Consider the following 6286-nt stretch of genomic DNA (forward strand, 5'->3'; position numbering starts at 1 on the left):
TTCCCCGCCTCTGATTCCCCGCCTCTGATTCCCCGCCTCTGATTCCCCGCCTCTGATTCTCCGCCTCTGATTCCCTGCCTCTGATTCCCCGCCTCTGATTCCCCGACTCTGATTCCCCGACTCCGATTCCCTGCTTCAGAGTCTCTGACTCTTTCCCCGCCTCCCTTTCGCCGCCTCTCTTTTCCCACATCTCTATTCCCCCCTCTGATTCCACGCCTCTGATTCCCCGACAGACTCCCCACCTCAGATTCCCTGCCTCAGATTCCCTGCCTCTGATTCCCCTCATCTGATTCCCTGCCTCTGAATCCCCACCTCTGATTCCCCGCCTCTATTTCCTTGCCTCTTTCCCTGCCTCTCTTTCCCCACATCTCTTTCCCCGCCTTGAATTCCCCACATCTGATACCCCGCCTCTCTTTCCCTGCGTCTATTTCCGCGCCTCTTTCCCTGCCTCTCTTTCCCCACATCTATTTTCCGCCCTCTGATTCCCCGCTTCTGATTCCCCGCCTCCGTTCTCCGACTCTGTTTCCCTGCCTCCGATTCCCTGCTTCAGAGTACCTGGCTCTTTCCATGCCTCTCTTTCCCTACATATCTTTTCCCCCTTCTGATTCTCTCCCTTTGAATCTCATCCTCGGATTCCCCACCTCAGATTCCCCACCTCAGATTCCCTGCCTCAGAATCCCCACCTCAGATTCCCCGCCTCTGATTCCCCGCCTCTGATTCCCCGCCTCTGCTTCCCCGCCTCTGATTCCCCGCCTCTGATTCCCCGCCTCCATTTCTCCCACTCTGATTCCCTTCCTCTGTTTCCCTGCCTCCGATTCCCTGCTTCAGAGTCCCTGGCTCTTTCCCTGGCTCTTTCCCTGCCCTTCTTTCCCCACATCTCTTTACCCCCCTCTGATTCACCCCCTTTTAATTTCAGCCTCTGATTCCCCGCCTGTGGTTCCCCGCCTCTGATTCCCCGCCTCTCTTTCCCTGCCACTATTTTCGTGCCTCTTTCTCTGCCTCTCTTTTCCCACATCTCATTTCCGCCCACTGATTCCCCGCCTCTGATTCCCCGCCTCTGTTTTCCTGCCTCTGATACCCCGCCTCGTATTCCCCGCATCTGATACCCCTCCTCTCTTTCACTGCGTCTATTTCCACGCTTCTTTCTGTGCCTCTCTTTCCCTACATCTCTTTTCCGCCCTCTGATTCCCCACCTCTGATTCCACGCCTCCGTTCCTCTGCCTCTGATACCCCGCGTCTGATACCCCGCCTCTGATTCCCCGCCTCTGATTCCCCGCCTCTGATTCCCCGCCTCTGATTCCCCGCCTCTGATTCCCCGCCTCTGATTTCCCGCCTCTCTTTCCGTGCCTCTTTCCCGGCCTCTCTTTCCCCACACCTCTTTTCCTGCCTCTGATACCCCGCCTCGTATTCCCCGCATCTGATACCCCTCCTCTCTTTCACTGCGTCTATTTCCACGCTTCTTTCTCTGCCTCTCTTTCCCTACATCTCTTTTCCGCCCTCTGATACCCCGCCTCTGATACCCCGCCTCTGATTCCCCGCCTCTGATTCCCCGCCTCTGATTCCCCGCCTCTGATTCCCCTCCTCTGATTCCCCTCCTCTGATTCCCCTCCTCTGATTCCCCGCCTCTGATTCCCCGCTTCTCATTCCCCGCCTCTGATTCTCCTCCTCTGATTCTCCGCCTCTGATTCCCCGACTCTGATTCCCCGACTCCGATTCCCTGCTTCAGTCCCTTGCTCTTTCCCCGCCTCTCCATTCCCACATCTCTATTCCCCCCTCTGAATCCCCGCCTCTGATTCCCCGCCTCTGATTCCCCGCCTCTGATTCCCCGCCTCTGATTCCCCGCCTCTGATTCCCCGCCTCTGATTCCCCGCCTCTGATTCCCCGCCTCTGATTCCCCGCCTCTGATTCCCCGCCTCTGATTCCCCGCCTCTGATTCCCCGCCTCTGATTCCCCGCCTCTGATTCCCCGCCTCTGATTCCCCGCCTCTGATTCCCCGCCTCTGATTCCCCGCCTCTGATTCCCCGCCTCTGATTCCCCGCCTCTGATTCCCCGCCTCTGATTCCCCGCCTCTGATTCCCCGCCTCTGATTCCCCGCCTCTGATTTCCCGCCTCTGATTCCCCGCCTCTGATTCCCCGCCTCTGATTCCACGCCTCTGATTCCCCGACTCTGATTCCCCGACTCTGATTCCCCGACTCCGATTCCCTGCTTCAGTCCCTGGCTCTTTCCCCGCCTCTCCATTCCCACATCTCTCTTCCCACCTCTGAATCCCCGCCTCTGAATCCCCGCCTGAGTCCCCGCCTCAGATTCCCCACCTCAGATTCCCCGTCTCTGATTCCACGCCTCTGATTCCACGCCTCTGATTCCCCGCCTCTGATTCCCCGCCTCGGATTCCCCGCCTCGGATTCCCCGCCTCGGATTCCCCGCCTCGGATTCCCCACATCTGATACCCCGCCTCTCTTTCCCTGCGTCTATTTCCGCGTCTCTTTCCCTGCCTCTCTTTCCCCACATCTCTTTTCCGCCCTCTGATTCCCCGCTTCTGATTCCCCGCCTCTGATTCTCCGCCTCTGATTCTCCGCCTCTGATTCCCCTCCTCAGATTCCCCGCCTCTGATACCATGACTCTGATTCCCCGCCTCTGATTCCCCGCCTCTGATTCCCCGCCTCTGATTCCCCGCCTCTGATTCCCCGCCTCTGATTCCCCGCCTCAGATTCCCCACCTCAGATTCCCCGCCTCAGATTCCCTGCCTCTGATTCTCCGCCTCTGATTCCCTGCCTCTGATTCCCCACCTCTATTTCCTTGCCTCTTTCCCTGCCTCTCTTTCCCCACATCTCTTTCCCCACATCTCTTTCCCCGCCTCTGATTCCCCGCCTTGAATTCCCCACATCTGATACTCCGCCTTTCTTTCCCTGCGTCTATTTCCGCGCCTCTTTCCCTGCCTCTCTTTCCCCACATCTCTTTTCCACCCTCTGATTCCCCGCTTCTGATTCCCCGCCTCCGTTTCTCCGACTCTGTTTCCCTGCCTCCGATTCCCTGCTTCAGAGTCCCTGGCTCTTTCCATGCCTCTCTTTCCCCACATTTCTTTTCCCCCTTCTGATTCTCCCCCTTTCAATCTCAGCCTCTGATTTCCCACCTCAGAATCCCCACCTCAAATTCCCCGCCTCTGATTCCCCGACTCTGATTCCCCGCCTCTGCTTCCCCGCCTCTGCTTCCCCGCCTCTGCTTCCCCGCCTCTGCTTCCCCGCCTCTGCTTCCCCACCTCTGATTGCCCGCCTCTGATTCCCCGCCTCTGATTCCCCGCCTCTGATTCCCCGCCTCTGATTCCCCGCCTCTGATTCCCCGCCTCTCTTTCCCTGCCACTATTTTCGTGCCTCCTTCTCTGCCTCTCTTTTCCCACATCTCTTTCCCCGCCTCTGATTCCCCGCCTCTGATTCCCCGCCTGTGATTCACTGCCTCTGATTTCCTGCCTCTCTTTCCGTGCCTCTTTCCCGGCCTCTCTTTCCCCACATCTCTTTTCCTGCCTCTGATGCCCCGCCTCGGATTCCACGCCTCTGATTCCCCGCCTCAGATTTTCCACCTCAGATTCCCCACATCTGATACCCCGCCTCTCTTTCCCTGCGTCTATTTCCGCGCCTCTTTCCCTGCCTCTCTTACCCCACATCTCTTTCCCCGCCTCTGATTCCCCGCCTCGGATTCCCCACATCTGATACCCCGCCTCTCTTTCCCTGCGTCTATTTCCGCGCCTCTTTCCCTGCCTCTCTTTTCCCACATCTCTTTCCCCGCCTCTGATTCCCCGCCTCAGATTCCCCGCCTCTGATACCATGACTCTGATTCCCCGCCTCTGATTCCCCGCCTCTGATTCCACGCCTCTGATTCCCCGCCTCTCATTCCCCGCCCCTGATTCCCCGCCTCTCTTTCCCTGCCACTATTTTTGTGCCTCCTTCTCTGCCTCTCTTTTCCCACATCTCTTTCCCGCCTCTGATTCCCCGCCTTGAATTCCCCACATCTGATACCCCGCCTCTCTTTCCCTGCGTCTATTTCCACGCCTCTTTCTCTGCCTCTCTTTCCCCACATCTCTTTTCTGTCCTCTGATTCCCCGCTTCTGATTCCCCGCCTCTGATTCCCCGCCTCTGATTCCCCTCCTCTGATTCCCCTCCTCTGATTCCCCGCCTCTGATTCCCCGCTTCTGATTCCCCGCCTCTGATTCCCCGCCTCTGATTCCCCTCCTCTGATTCCCCTCCTCTGATTCCCCGCCTCTGATTCCCCGCCTCTGATTCCCCGCCTCTGATTCCCCGCCTCTGATTCCCCGCCTCTGATTCACCGCCTCTGATTTCCTGCCTCTGATTTCCCACCTCTCTTTCCGTGCCTCTTTCCCCGCCTCTCTTTCCTTGCCTCTTTCCCTGCCTCTCTTTCTCCACATCTCTTTCCCCACCTCTGATTCCCCGCCTCGGATCCCCCACATCTGATACCCCGCCTCTCTTTCCCTGCGTCTATTTCCACGCCTCTTTCTCTGCCTCTCTTTCCCCACATCTCATTTCCGCCCTCTGATTCCCCACCTCTGATTCCACGCCGCCTTTTCTCCGCCTCTGATACACCTCCTCTGAGTCCAAGCCTCTGATTCCCCGCCTCTGATTCCCCGCCTCTGATTCCTTGCCTCGGATTGCACACATCTGATACCCCGCCTCTCTTTCTCTGCCTCTCTTTCCCCACATCTCTTTTCCGTCCTTTGATTCCCCGCTTCTGATTCCCCGTTTCTGATTCCCCGCCTCCATTTCTCCGACTCTGATTCCCTTCCTCTGTTTCCCTGCCACCGATTCCCTGCCTCCGATTCACTGCTTCAGAGTCCCTGGCTCTTTCCCTGGCTCTTTCCCTGCCCTTATTTCCCCACATCTCTTTTCCCCCCTCTGATTCACACTCTTTTAATTTCAGCCTCTGATTCCCCGCCTCTGGTTCCCCGCCTGTGATTCCCCGCCTCTGATTCCCCGCCTCTCTTTCCCTGCCACTATTTTCGTGCCTCTTTCTCTGCCTCTCTTTTCCCACATCTCATTTCCGCCCACTGATTCCCCGCCTCTGATTCCCCGCCTCTGATTCCCCGCCTCTGATTCTCCGCCTCTGATTCCCTGCCTCTGATTCCCTGCCTCTGATTCCCCGCCTCTGATTCCCCGCCTCCATTTCTCCGACTCCGATTCCCTGCTTCAGAGTCTCTGACTCTTTCCCCGCCTCCCTTTCGCCGCCTCTCTTTTCCCACATCTCTATTCCCCCCTCTGATTCCCCGCCTCTGATTCCCCGCCTCTGATTCCCCGCCTCTGATTCCCTGCCTCTCTTTCCCTGCCACTATTTTCGTGCCTCATTCTCTGCCTCTCTTTTCCCACATCTCTTTCCCCGCCTCTGATTCCCCGCCTCAGATTCCCCACCTCAGATAATACGACTCTGATTCCCCGCCTCTCATTTCCCACCTCTCTTTCCGTGCCTCTTTCCCCGCCTCTCTTACCTTGCCTCTTTCCCTGCCTCTCTTTCTCCACATCTCTTTCCCCACCTCTGATTCCCCGCCTCGGATCCCCCACATCTGATACCCCGCCTCTCTTTCCCTGCGTCTATTTCCACGCCTCTTTCTCTGCCTCTCTTTCCCCACATCTCTTTTCCCCCCTCTGATTCACCCCCTTTTAATTTCAGCCTCTGATTCCCCGCCTCTGATTCCCCGCCTCTGATTCCCCGCCTCTCTTTCCCTGCCACTATTTTCGTGCCTCTTTCTCTGCCTCTCTTTTCCCACATCTCATTTCCGCCCACTGATTCCCCGCCTCTGATTCCCCGCCTCTGATTCCCCGCCTCTGATTCTCTGCCTCTGATTCCCCGCCTCTGATTCCCCGCCTCTGATTCCCCGCCTCTGATTCCCCGACTCCGATTCCCTGCTTCAGAGTCTCTGACTCTTTCCCCGCCTCCCTTTCGCCGCCTCTCTTTTCCCACATCTCTATTCCCCCCTCTGATTCCACGCCTCTGATTCCCTGACTCAGATTCCCCACCTCAGATTCCCTGCCTCAGATTCCCTGCCTCTGCTTCCCCGCCTCTGCTTCCCCGCCTCTGCTTCCCCGCCTCTGCTTCCCCGCCTCTGCTTCCCCGCCTCTGATTGCCCGCCTCTGATTTCCCGCCTCTGATTCCCCGCCTCTGATTCCCCGCCTCTGATTCCCCGCCTCTCTTTCCCTGCCACTATTTTCGTGCCTCCTTCTCTGCCTCTCTTTTCCCACATCTCTTTCCCCGCCTCTGATTCCCCGCCTCTGATTCCCCGCCTGT

This window comes from Narcine bancroftii, unplaced genomic scaffold, assembly GCF_036971445.1.
Source record: "Narcine bancroftii isolate sNarBan1 unplaced genomic scaffold, sNarBan1.hap1 Scaffold_256, whole genome shotgun sequence".
Taxonomy (NCBI): domain Eukaryota; kingdom Metazoa; phylum Chordata; class Chondrichthyes; order Torpediniformes; family Narcinidae; genus Narcine; species Narcine bancroftii.